Source organism: Canis lupus, chromosome 32 (genome assembly GCF_048164855.1).
Source record: "Canis lupus baileyi chromosome 32, mCanLup2.hap1, whole genome shotgun sequence".
In the NCBI taxonomy this organism is placed as follows: Eukaryota; Metazoa; Chordata; class Mammalia; order Carnivora; family Canidae; genus Canis; species Canis lupus.
Genome location: NC_132869.1, coordinates 9,514,440 through 9,529,045, shown reverse-complemented (window position 1 = coordinate 9,529,045; position 14,606 = coordinate 9,514,440). Strand labels below are relative to the sequence as shown.

General features: G+C 40.6%; 1 long non-coding RNA gene across 1 annotated transcript in view; it reads left to right on the top strand.

The window, feature by feature from the left end:
• Positions 1-4,933: 4,933 nt before the first annotated feature.
• LOC140622995 (uncharacterized) overlaps positions 4,934-14,606 on the top strand; it is a 69,599-nt gene continuing 59,926 nt past the window's right edge. The window contains exon 1 of the long non-coding RNA XR_012022665.1: positions 4,934-5,364. This is a non-coding gene — a long non-coding RNA (uncharacterized lncRNA). The remainder of the gene's footprint in view (positions 5,365-14,606) is intronic.

Here is a 14,606-nt window from a genome sequence, read left to right as displayed (position 1 = left end):
TACTAGTACACCCTGAACATTGTATTTTGATCATTTCACTTAAATAGTCCTATGGGTACATATCATTGCCTCCATTTATAGTAGTGGAAACTCATTTACAGGATTGAATACTCTAAAATCCCACAGCCAGGGGCACCTGGGTGGCTCAGTAGTGAGTGTCTGCCTTTGGCTCGGATCATGATCCCAGGGTCCTGGGATCTAGTCCCACACCAGGCTCCCTGCAGTGGGCCTGCTTCTCCCTCTACCTATGTCTCTTTCTGTGTATAATGAATAAATAAATAAAATCTTTAATTACATGAATGAATAAATAAAAAATGAATAAGTAAATAAAATATTTTTTAAAAATAAATAAATAATAAAATAAAATCCCATAGCCTAATGACCCTGACTTATCCAGTTACTTTGCTCTTAGGACATACAAAACAGCCATTTATTATTGTTGCACTTTCCCATAAATAATCCTTGAATCCCAACCTAGATTTCAGTTCATGGAATCTTCCTAACCTAGTACTTTCTATGGCAAGCAGAATAATTCCCTCATCCCCAAAGAGGTCCATGTCCTCATCACTGGAACCTGCAAACATATCATGCTACATGGTGTGGGGGAACTAAGATTGCAGATGGAATCAAGTTTTGCTAACCAGCTGAACTGGAGGTGGGAAAATGATACTGAATCATCCTAGTGGGCCCTTTGGAATCAAAAGAGGGAGGCAGGTGAGTCAGAGAAGGAGCTGTGACAACAGAAGCAGAGATCAGAATGACACAATTGCTAGAAAAGGGCCCCAAGCCATGGAATAAGGCACTCTTTAGAAGCTGGAAAATGCAAGGAAACAGACTCTCCCCTAGAAATTCCAGCAAGAATGTTATGTTTTAGCCTACTGGGATCCATTTCAGACTTCCAACCTCCAGAATTGTAAGATAGTAAATTTATGTTGCTTTGAACCAAGTCTGTGGTAGTTGTTACAGTACAAGTAGGAAACTAATATGCCTTCCCCTAGAAACAGTTACAGTTAATTCATGGTCCAATAGTTTGTTAAGACTTCTCATAGCTCTAACTGCAGTGTGGATAATTATGAGAAATTGTTTTGATTAAGCACCTATTATGAAGGTATTATAGCTTGTTCCCACAAATAAACTGAGGAAAATCTTTCAAGAACCACTTCACATTGCTAAATAAGAAAGGAAGGGGACTGACCCCTCTTATCTCCTGGGCTCATGCACCCTATAGGAACATGTTTCATGAAGGTTCTGATCAGCTGAAATTTTCTGTAAAACTAACGTGCCCTTGCTAGTTTCCAAATGATGTCTCTCTCCTCCCAGTAAAATCAAGAACTGCCAATAAGGTACAGACCAGCTCCTGGCTCCCCCTCCCTCGTAGATACCACATACACAAATAGGAAGATGGCCTCCAAGCCTATAATTTCCTGGCCAGTAAGTGTCTTGGGTTTCACTTGAGTAGTTAATGATGATGTCACCCGAGTGCCTTAGTATGGGGCATTTCCAACCTTCAATTAAAGGACTATCATTTACTCTATATATTAACATCCAGAACAATAAACACAGTGGAACACAGTCATTAGAGGCAGCCATAATCCATGGCCTGCTGTGGACTGATGTCAACCCTGCTGTGTTTGACATCTGAAATAAGTCCAAAGAAAGCACTGCATTTTCAAAGCTGGGACTACATTGAAGGTATCCACCCCTGGCTTCATTCCATCTTCCCACCTCCATCTTCTAACCTATCAACATCTTGGGTTCAACCCAAGAGCTAAAAACCCCTCTATTTTACAAAAAGACATCCAGGCCAACCTTCTCTCTGACTAGGAATAATGCCACCAGTTTTCAGTTGATTGAACCTGGTGGGCCTTCACCGTCAGATAATACCAATTCAGGATAATTCCTAATCTAAAGGATGACAAAATGTAATGGATGTTAAGACATTAAGAAAGAACCAATCTGATCTTATGATGCATAAAGGGAGCAGAGTCAATAATACAGAAAAGCAAAAGAAAATTTTATTTAAACTTAGCCAAAATATCATATCTCAGAGTTCTCTTCATTTATTCCCTAGAATTGTTTGCCACATTCATTCAATTGATCACTTATTGGCGCTAGGAAGTAGAGACAGAAATGTTAATAAAATCACATAATCCAATGGAAGTAAGAAAGAATCAGTCAATATCCATACTTACAGTTTATGTAGCACTTACTATGCCAGACCAGAGCTATTCAAAGAGCCCTACATACATCATCTTACTGAATTCTTTTTACAACCTGCTAAGGTGGTTATTCTGAGCCTGTTTTGCTAACAAGGTAAGAGAGCCTTAGATAACCCAGATCACGTATGCTGGGTCTGCAGTTCACCATGCATAGGAGCCATGTGAAAAGTGCAGTAGTTCTTCCTACACTGTATGGTCCATGCTAGTCTCATCCTGTCAACACAGCACAATGACAGTTTCAAGGGTCCAACCACCTAGATTTCTGAGCTGAACTCTTACTTCAAAGGAGGCAAAATTAAAACGGAATTCAAAAGCCTCCTCTGTCAGACAGTGGCAGAGCAGGGAAGCTTCATGGCATTTGTTTCACAAGACAGGTCACATGGAGAGATGTGCTTGGGTCATTGAGATGATGACAAGGTGCTACAGAGTAGGATGGGGGAGGACAGACACGATGAAAGCCTTCCCAGCAGTCTAGGGCACCCTGGGGCCCAGCGACTCCAGGACTAGGTAAAAAAGCAGGTTTTCTTTCTTCCAGGGACTGGCAGCAACTCCCCATTGCCTCACGGGTTACATCTTGCACGCATCCTACCCTGGAAGAGGACCTGATCATCACAGTGAACTTGGACCATCCCCATAGGAAGCGCTGTTGGGCTTCATCGGTTCATAGGCAGAGGCTGCCCTCAGCCCACCATAGGGCTGCCTGTGGTCCATTCCTCAACACCCACACTGTTGGGTGGGGCAGGCCCAGGGATTCCCACAACATGGTATGAGCAAACTCATTGCACCTAGGGCAGCGTTCCTCAGAAGGAAGATCTGAGCACAAGAGCAGGCAGTAGATGCCCTGTGTGCGTATCTTTAGAGTCAAGTGTGGGTGATTTACTGCTCTTCTGAGTTATCTGTGCGATTGTTCCTCTCTACCGAGCATCTTTCTTCATTGTTTTGTCTTGTTTTTGTTTTTAGTGTGATGTTTCACTATGTGTGGGCTTGTAGAAGCCGATCAGAAAGTCTCAACTGATTCTCTGAGTACAGGCTCTGGGGACTTACTGGAAATGACTGTGTGTTAATGCCGGGTTTGGAGGGAAGGTTTTTCCAATTTGCTAAGCGCACTTTTCTTAACACCTAGGAACCCTAATGGGGCAGGAGAGGAGAAAGTGAGAGGCTTCCTGTGGAGGCTTCCTGGGTTGTCAAGTGGAGCATACTTACTAGATTTTCCCTGCATGGATCCCTGTGCACTTTACAAATCTGGTAGATTTGCTTTTTCAAATCTTTTTAACTTGCTGCACCTGTGGGCTTTCACTGCCCGTGACTGCCACCTGCTGGAACCAGCCTGGAATTGCCTGCTGGCCCACCTTGCCAGCGCAGGAGGTGTGAGAGAACAGATTGTCAAATTCATTCCAGGGCATTCATTCCAGAGGGAGCCTCTAAACTGGCCTTGACTCACAAGAATCTGTTTTTTAATAGTCTTTTGGAGACCCAAAGTCTACAAATCCCTCTGATAACTCATCTGAGAGTTTAATCACCTTCCCTCAGAAATATTTTTCCCACTTGGGATCTCAATGATGCTTCTGTTTAGCTTAATTTGCCACTGATCTGTCTTGATCAGGGATGAAAAGCAACTGCTGTCAATTTTCTGGGTAAAAGCTCTTTATAAGCCTGGAGAAAGATCAATGAATGTGTCTCACTTCTCCAGAAAGGTCCCAAGTTTTATTTTCCTTTAAATTGACTTCCTTGAGCATATTTTAAAACGTATTTATCATTTCTGTGGCTCTCCTCTGAATGTTATCAACTTCTCAACATTTCTCCTTAGTATGGATCTGGCCAACGCCAAACACAATGCTTCCAACATCATACATGCTCTTCAGGTGACCACTCCTTTGGCAAAAATTTTCTGAGTACTTACTATGTGTGAGGTACACAGGCAAGGCTTTGTGGGTTAGAAGAATCAGTCTCAAACTTTCCAAAAAGAGAGAAGAGAGAAAGCTACAATGCCTGCCCAGAGATCACTCTGACAGCGTGTGAGACGGGTCCAGGCGCTGGTACCCCTAGAGGCCAAGGGGAAAAAATGAATACTTTGAGCATCCACTAGGCTTCATATAGGCAGTGGGGACCAAACTGGTCTTTGAGGTTGTGATATTGTGATTGATAATAAGAATCATATATTTGGTCTTCCACCCTTTTGGTCTCAAAGTTCCTAAACCCTTGGAATTAATTTCCTGTGATGAGAGCAATAAAGGTATTTCTTGTTACGTTAATGAAGTGACTTCCTCAGGATGGGTGCTGGTTGCTAGGGAACCAACAGTAGGGATTAGAGGACTGGAACTTTCATCCTCGACCTCCCCCTTTACACACAACTTGGAGAGGGAGAGGAAAGGGATTGGAGACATATTTCAATCACCAGTGGCCAATCATGCCTAATGAATGGAGGTAATGAAGACTCCATAAATCCCAAAAAGGACAGAGGATTTAGGAGAGCTTCTAGGTTGGTGAACACGTGGAGATTTGCAGAGAGCAGGTTGGAGGGCATGGAAGTTCTGCACCCTCCCCCCTTATCTTGTACCTTGCCATAAGCAACTCTCCCATCTGGCTGTTCCTGAGTTACACCCTTTCACAATTACACCAGTTATCTGGTAAGTAAAATGTTTCTCTGAGTTCTGTGAGCCACTCTAGCAAATTAATCAAACCTGGGAGGGGGTTTTTGAAACTTCCCATTTATAGCTGGTGGGTCAGAAGTACAGGGGACAACCTGGACTTGATATTGGCATCTAAAGTGGGAAGAGACAGTCTCATAGGACTGAGCCCTTTACCTGTGGGATCTGATTCTTATCTCTAGGTAGATAGTGTCATGACTGAGTTAAATTTTAGGACACTCAGCTAGGGTCTGAGAATTGCTTGGTGGTGTATGGGGAAGACCCACACACTGGAATTAGTGACCAGAATGTTAGAAGAATACACAGAATTGATTGAACCTGAGAAGGGTGCTAAAGAGATCTGGCATTCCAGAGAGGACAGCCTGAGGAAAGCCTTGGAGATGAGGGACTACCAGGTGTGGGTGTGAACTTGCAGTTGTGTTGGTGTGGATCAAGGGAAAAACAGACTGGGCCGGACTGTGGGGGCCTCCCCAGTGGGGAGCCACTCACGAATCCAGGTACTGTGTTCACATTATATAACTCCTGTTGGATTCTATTAACTTGACAACTTGTTTTTCACCATCCTGACCCTAAATCATTCTCAGCTGTTCTTGGAGTGACTTTGTCCCCATCTAGCATTGGATCTTGGGTTTGATTTGTTTACTCTATTTTGGTTTTTACTCCTATTTTTCTGAGAAATCTGTCTTGCCCTGGCATTATTCATTCCCACTCCTCTAGCCGAATCTTTCACAAGATCAGTTCCAGCTGGCCAATGCTGCCTCAGTCACTCAATTGTTCTCCTGATGCAGTGAGTCTTTTAAAATCCTCCTTATTTCCTTACCTTTAGGAGACTTAGGAGAGCAGGCACCTGAAAGTGAGCTCGTGGTCAAGTCACCTGCCCATTCTGGCTTTTGTGTCGTCCTCTTTAAAAAGAAAAGGAATATATATATATATATATATATATATATATATATATATATATATCCTTTTGGGTTCTTTCTCAAGCTTATGCTTTATGAGCCAATAACCTCAACTGTCCACAAGCCATTCCCTCCCAACTATTTCCATGGAATAATTTCAGCTTTCCTGGAAGAATTTTCCTATGAAATTGACTGAAAATGGAGTTTGAAACAAATTGGATCTGCTAAGATGTCAACCAGCTTTGAGTTATGTTTCCAACTGAGATGAGGATAGAAGAAAAGACAGGAAGCATGCCTAGCTTCCCTCTTGCCAAAGGACCTCTTCCCAGAGATATTTTCAAAGATCAAGAGAAAATGATGGATAATAAAGCACAAAAAATGAGCTACAGGTGACCCTCAGCACCTGTTCCCTTCGTGAACTAGTCAAACCCTCTCCCTCTTCTCCACCTCTTGATCATCAGACTGGCCCTGTTTGATGCATCCTGTCAACAAAGCCAAGACCTTCCTTCTGGCCTGGTTCTCACTATACAGTTTGTAGCTTGGCAGGTTCCATTAGCCCATCTTTACAGGTGGTAAGTCTCATACAGGACTGCCTTGGGCCCCTTACTACCCTGATTCTGTCTTCTCTTTAGTACCAACTGCCTTCAGCATCTGTTTGGAAGGATTATGAGATATGAAAAGTGTTAACCAGCAAATTAGTAAACTCAAGCCTCAGGTGCCTGTCAGGTACTAGAACTAACGTGAGCCCCTATATTGGGGAAAAATAGAGTCATGAAGATCACAGAGGGGAAGGATGCTAGGGGATTAGGGTAAGGAGTAAAGGTCACAAGTAAGAATTTTATTCCTCCTATATTGCTTTTATTATTGTGGTACTTCGTAAGGTTTTCTTTTTCTTTTTATTTTCTTTCTTTCTTTCTTTCTTTTTTTTTTTTTTTTTTTGGTGTTTACAGTAAGTGAACTTGACAATTATAAGAGTTAGCTCTGAAGAAAAATGTGCAGTTGAGATTAACTCAGAAAGATTCCTAAATATGGCACTTAAAGAAATAATGGGAGGCAGCCCGGGTGGCTCAGTGGTTTAGCGCCGCCTTCAGCCCAGGGCCTGATCCTGGAGACCCGGATGGAGTCCCACGTCAGGCTCCCTGCATGGAGCCTGCTTCTCCCTCTGCCTGTGTCTCTGCCTCTTTCTCAATCTCTCTCTCTCTCTCTCTCATGAATAAATAAAATCTTTAAAAAAAGAAATAATGGGGAAAACCATGTGTGTGATTGTTGTCCAGGACCCTAGAAAGCTTGGAAATCTGCAGATACTTAGCAATAGCAGTATCAAGCTTCTTGAGAAGAATTTCCAGTCCTGAGGCTTAGCTGAAAGGGTGATTTAAGATGAAACTGGAAGGACAATAACCACAGGCTGGGGGTAAAGTGATAGCAGCTGGACAGTCAAGAAGGGATCTGTGGGAGGTGATACCTTTCATCTGAATTGGCTGTTTCTGCTCACTCTGAGAGGGAATTAAGAACACCCAGATGAAGTCTTTAGGTGTTACCAACCTGACACAAATACCAAGGAAGTCTTAAAAACACCAACCAGGAAGAAGAAAGGTCTTGGATTACGAGAGGATCCACAGGAATGTGGAATATGCTTCTCTAACTTTTTTTTTGTTTGCTTAAATCCTGCAGACTTTTTTTTTTCTGTATTTGATGATTTAAGTGGCTTTTACAAATAACTGAAACAGATTCCAAAATCTTTCCAAACCTTGACTTCCTCTATGTGTGACCAGTAAATATTTGTTAACTGGGTGTCCAGCTTGGTCCTTTTAGCCCACAGCATCTCCCATGTAAGATTTTTCCTTAATTTGATTAACAATTGTGTTTATCCTTTAGGCTCATCCGAATTTACCTTTTTACTAAGCCTTCCCTGCTCACTGCCATTTATGGCATTCTTATGATGGTGACTATGCCATCACCAGAGTAATTGGCACTGTGTTCTTAAATACTTAGCACTGGTGGTACAGAATACTTTCTCATTTAAGGGAAGCAGCTATTTTTCGTGGTTCTTTTCATTGCAGTTAGGATTTGTTATGCTTTAGGTTTTCAAAGAACTATGCACTTATCTGCCCCATACAAAAATGCTTCAAGGTAGATGGTGGTGTTAGGACTCCTTTGGTTGCAAGTGACAGAAGCCCAACTTATTGCAGCTTAGGAGTAGAAATGGAAATTTAGCTCACTCATAAACCAAAGGAAGAATCCAGGACAAATTAAATGAGCTCAGGGACTAGAATGAGATTTGATGCCTTCAATAGTTCATGCATCTGTGTCTCTCCTTCTTTTGTACACAACCAACAGTCTCTATCATTTCCTTTGGCTTATTCTAGGGTGGGGGGTAGATATTCTCTTCCAATGGCAAAAAGTATAAATCCTATAGCCCCAACAGAATCACAAAATTGGAATTAAGAATAGTTCTCCAAAGAAAGGCAAGTTCTGTGCCAAAAGGAAAATGGGAGCACAGGAATTGTACAGAAAACAAATCTCCACTTGGACAGGTTATAGTTGTTATTATCTTATGAAAATCATGATGAAACTGAAGTTCAAAACAAGCTTCATTGCTACTCCATAGCCAATTCAAGGCAGAGAAATCATCTCCCAGAGTTCTCAGCAACTAATTTCAGGCCTTGCTCATAGCAAAATACTCAACAAAACTCAGTTTAGAGAAAGATGATTAAAGCTACCTGCCATCCCATGATTCCTTTCCAAATTGGGGTATTTAGAGCTATAAGAAAAATCACTAGGAAAAATGAAGCCATCACTGAATAATTACCATTAAATGTAATTTGAAAACCATTAAGATAACAATTATAACAGCAAAAACAAATATGACAATTATCAAGTGCTCGATATATGCTAGGAACCATTCTGAGGGATTTGTATGTGATAATCCAGTCACTCCTTACAACTCCGTGGGGTAGGTACCACATCCCCATTTTATGAAGGAGAAAACTGAGGCTTAGAGAAGTTGTCACGCCTGAAATCACACAGATAGCTGGTGGCAGGACAAAAATTCAGACCGCCAACTGTCGGACAATGAGTAGGCCTGGGCTCTTGTCCCTTTGCTATACACCTCTTAGAACAGGGCCCCAGAGGACTGGTTTCTATTACCAGGGCTGGATATTCCCACATAGCACTCAAGTCTCCCCCTTTGCTGACTTAAATTTTTACCATGCTTCTTCCCAAGTCATCTTTAGATGTGGAAGGAAATGAAATCTGTGGGAAAGATAGGTGATCAGTATATCAGGGATGCTTCCTGTAGGTAGGAATGCATGTTCCCAAAACATTTATGTCTACTCACTCTTGTTCCTTTGCCCAAGGCGGTCTCTCTACTTGAATCTTGAATCTCTTCTTGAATCCCCCTGCCTGGCAAGATCTCACTCACTTTCAGATTCTACTAAAATATCTCCTTCTTGTCCTCTTCATATATTTATATATTTATAAATAATACTAATAATACATGTATATATATTCTGGCAAGACAGTGAGGGTGTCCAGGGCAGGGGCTTTTGGTATTCAGTTTTCCAGTGTCCAGCACAGAGCCTGATACATAGAAGGTACTTAATGAATACATGGATACATGAATGAAATGTAGAAAGCACACTGAGATTATTCACTTGTTTGATTGAAGGATCCTCAATGGATTCCAAAGGGATTCCAATTCATCACTTGTTGCTTAGAGGTGTATCTAAGACTGAAGTTCTGGGAAGGAAACCAGTGGTCGGGGCAGTGGGGGGGATTAAAAGAAACCGTCTGTATAAAGTCCCAAGCATTGTTATGTCTGGAATGCCGAAGAAAAAGAAAGAATAAACATAAGTTAAGCCATGTAACTAGCAAGATGCTATAATCAAATTATTTTGGTCACTGCCTCTCAGTCCTAAGGATAGGAGTCAACAAAGAAGATAATCTGACCTGTGTCAAACACAGAAGAATTCTGGTGGGTGTGTTTCTCCTCAGCAGTGTACACAGTAACTCATTAGCTCCCTTGTGGGTGTAGACCATATAATTGTTTTTACTTTCCCTGACCTTTTCACTCAAGCATGCAGAACCAGATACTTCCCATACCTGCATGATGCAATTCTGCATGATCACCATAGAGCATGCTCAATAATGAGCTTCAACTTTGCACACCCAGGAATGTGAAAACTGTCCCTATCTCCAAATGTGGGAGTCTAATGTGCTTTCTGGGAAGTTAACAGAAATAATAGTCCTCAAATTGTAAACCTCGAAGACTTTTGGAAACAAAGTGCCCTCACTTATCCTACTCACAGAAAAACTTTACCTGAGATATCAGATGTCTTTCCATTAGCCTGTGACTAATGAAAAGCAAGCTAGTCAGGAATATTCCTGGCATACCTTAGAGAAGTTTAGTCTGTGCTGGTAACAAGAGTAACTTTTTTGATAAGAATGATCCAGCATTGTTGCACCCATTCAAAATGAAATATGTAAAATAATCTCTAAGTTTGGGGGGTGGAGCAAGATGACAGAGGAGTAGGGTCCCCAAGTCACCTGTTCACACCAACTTACCTAGATAACTTTCAAATAATCCTGAAAACCTATGAATTCGACCTGAGATTTAAAGAGAGAACAGCTAGAATGCTACAGAGAAAAGAGTTTATGCTTCTAACAAGTACAACTTGTTTTTAGCCACTCTGTATTGGGCAAAATAACTAGAAAGAAGAACTCCCCCACAAAAGAAAGTATCAGACACAGTACTCTCTGCCACAGAGTTACGGAATTTGGATTACAATGCGATGTCAGAAAGCCAATTCAGAGGCACAATTATAAAGCTACTGGTGGCTCTGGAAAAAAGCATAAAGGATTCAAGAGACTTCATGACTCCAGAATTTAGATCTAAGCTTAGATCTAGATCTAAGCAGAATTTAGATCTAAGATTAAACATCAACTAAATGAGATGCAATCCAAACTGGAGGTCCTAATGTCAAGGGTTAACGAGGTAGAATAAAGAGTGAGTGACATAGAAGGCAAGTTGATGGCAAGGAAGGAAGCAAAGGAAAAAAGAGAAAACCAATTAAAAGACCATGAGGAAAGGTTAAGGGAAATAAGTGACAGCCTCAGAAGGAAAAATCTACGTTTGATTGGGGTTCCAGAGAACACCTGAGAGGGACAGAGGACCAGAAAGCATATTTGAACAAATCATAGCTGAGAACTTCCCTAATTTGAGGAGGGAAATAGGGATTCAGATCCAGGAGACAGAGATCTCCCCCCTAAAATCAATAAAAACTGTTCAACACCTCGACATTTAACAGTGACACTTGCAAATTCCAAAGATACACAGAAAATCCTTAAAGCAGCAAGAGACAAGAGATCCCTAACTTATATGGGGAGAAATATTAGATTAACAACAGACCTCTCCACAGAGACCTGACAGGCCAGAAAGGGCTGGCAGGATATATTCAGGGTCCTAAATGAGAAGAACATGCAGCCAAGAATACTTTATCCAGCAAGTCTCTCATTCAGAATAGAAGGAGAGATAGCTTCCAAAATAAGCAGAAACTGAAAGAATATGTGACCACCAAACCAGCTCTGCAAGAAATATTAAGGGAGACTCTAAAAGAAAGAGGGAGCCCAAAGAAACCATCCACAAAAACAGGGACTGAATAGGAATTTAGTGTCATCATATTACCTATCTTTCAATAGTTCCTCTGAACGTGAATGAGCTAAATGATCCCATCAAAAGGTGGAGGGTTTCAGACTGGATAAAAAAGCAAGACCCATCTATTTGCTGTCTACAAGAGACTAATTTGAGACCTAAGGACACCTACAGCCTGAAAATGAAAGGTTGGAGAACCATTTACCATTCAAATAGTCCTCAAAAGAAAGCTCATATCAATAAATTACAGTTTATACCAAAGACTGTAGTAAGAGATGAAGAGACACTATATCATACTTAGGTCGTCTTGTTGGATAGACTCTTTAACAATCATGAATACTTATGCCCCTAATGTGGGAGCTGCTAAGTATATCAATCAATAACCAAAGTAAAGATAAACTTAGATAATAATACACTAATACTGAGAGAGTTCAGGATGGCACTTTCTGCAAATGACAGATATTTTAAGCAGAACATCACCAAAGAAACAAGGGCCTTAAATGATACACTGGACCAGATGGATTTCACAGATAGTTATAGAACTTTCCATCTGAACACAACTGAATACATATTCTTCTCAAGTGAACATTGTACTTTCTCCAGAATAGACCACATAGTGGGTCACAAATCAGGTCTCAACCAATACCAAAAGATTGGGATTGTCCCCTGAATATTTTCAGACCACAATGCTTTGAAACTAGAACTCAATCAGAAGAAGAAATTTGGAAGAAACTCAAGATGTGGAAGTTAAAGCATCCTACTACAAGATGAATGGGTCAACCAGTAAATTAGAGAAGAATTAAAAAGATTCATGGAAACTAATGAAAATGAAGTTACAACTGTTCAAAATATTTGTGACATAACAAAAGCGGTCCTAAGAGGGAAATACATCATAATACAAACCTCCCTCAAAAAATTGAAAAAAACTCAAATACACAAGCTAACCTCGCACCTAAAGGAATTGGAGAAAGAACAGCAATTAAAGCCTACACCAGGCTGAAGAAGATAGTTAATAAAGATTTGAGCAGAACTCAATGAGAGACCAGAAGAACTGTAGAACAGATAAAAAACATGAGGAGTTGGTTCTTTGAAAGAATTAATAAGATAGATAAACCATTAGCCAGCCTTATTAAAATGAAAAAAGACTAAAATTAATAAAATCAAAAATGAAAAAGGAGAGATCACCACCAATACCAAGGAAATACAAATGATTTTAAAAATATATGAGCAGCTATATGCCAATAAATTAGGCAATCTAGAAGAAATGGATGCATTTCTAGAAAAAACAAACTACCAAAACTGGAACAGGAAGAAATAGAAAACCTGAACAGGCCAATAATTGGTGAGGAAATTGAAGCAATCATCAAACACCTCCCAAGATACAAAAGTCCAGGGCCAGATATCTTCCAAAGGGAATTCTATCAAACATTTAAAGAAGAAACAATACCTATTCTACTAAAGCTGTTCTGAAAGACAGAAAGGGATGGAATACTTCCAAACTCGTTCTATGAGGCCAGCATCACCTTAATTCCAAAACCAAAGACCCCACCAAAAAGGAGAATCCTAGACCAATATCACTGCTGAACACAGATGCAAAAATTCTCAACAAGGTACTAGCCAATAGGATCCAACAGTACATTAAGAAGATTATTCACCAAGTGGGCTTTATCCCCGGGATGCAACGCTGGTTCAACACACATAAAGCAATCAATGTGATAGATCATACCAACAAGAGAAAAAACAAGAACCATATGATCCTCTCAATAGGTGCTGAGAAAGCATTTGACAAAATACAGCATCCATTCCTGATCAAAACTCTTCAGAGTGTAGGGATAGAGGGAACATTCCTCAGCATCTTAAAAGCCATCTACGAAAAGCCCACAGCCAACGTCATTCTCCATGGGGAAGCACTGGGAGCCTTACCCCTAAGATCAAGAACAAGACAGGGATGTTCACTCTCACCACTGCTATTCAACATAGTACTAGAAGTCCTAGCCTCAGCAATCAGACAACAAAAAGAAATCAAAGGCATTCAAATTGGCAAAGAAGAAGTCAAACTCTCCCTCTTTGCAGATGACATGATACTGTACATAGAAAACCCACAAGACTCCACCCCAAGATTGCTAGAACTCATACAGCAATTCGGCAGTGTGGCAGGATACAAAATCAATGCCCAGAAATCAATGGCATTTCTCTACACTAACAATGAGACTGAAGAAAGAGAAATTAAGGAGTCAATCCCATTTACAATTGTACCCAAAAGCATAAGATACCTAGGAATAAACCTAACCAAAGAGGTAAAGGATCTATACCCTAAAAACTATAGAACACTTCTGAAAGAAATTGAGGAAGACACAAAGAGATGGAAAAATATTCCATACTCCTGGATTTGAAGAATTAATATTGTGAAAATGTCAATGCTACCCAGGGCAATTTACACGTTTAATGCAATCCCTATCAAAATATCATGGAGTTTCTTCAGAGAGTTGGAACAAATTATTTTAAGATTTGTGTGGAATCAGAAAAGACCCTGAATAGCCAGGCGAATATTGAAAAAGAAAACCAGAGCCGGGGGCATCACAATGCCGGATTTCAAGTTGTACTACAAAGTTGTGGTCATCAAGACAGTGTGGTACTGGCACAAAAACAGACACATAGATCCATGGAACAGAATAGAAAACTCAGAAATGGGCCCTCAACTCTATGGTCAACTAATATTCGACAAAGCAGGAAAGACTCTCCACTGGAAAAAGGACAGTCTCTTCAATAAATGGTGCTGGGAAAATTGAACAGCCACGTGCAGAAGAATGAAACTAGACTATTCTCTTAAACCATACACAATGATAAACTCAAAATGGATGAATGATATAAATGTCAGACAAGACTCCATCAAAATCCTAGAGGAGAACACAGGCAACACTCTTTTTGAACTCGGCCATAGCAACTTCTTGCAAGATACATCCATGAAGGCAAGGGAAACAAAAGCAAAAATGAACTATTGGGACTTCATCAAGATAAGCTTTTGCACAGCAAAGGATACAGTCAACAAAACTAAAAGACAACCTACAGAATGGGAGAAGATAATTGCAAGTGACGTATCAGATAAAGGGCTAGTTTCCAAGATCTATAAAGAACTTATTAAACTCAACAGCAAAGAAACAAACAATCCAATCATGAAATGGACAGAAGA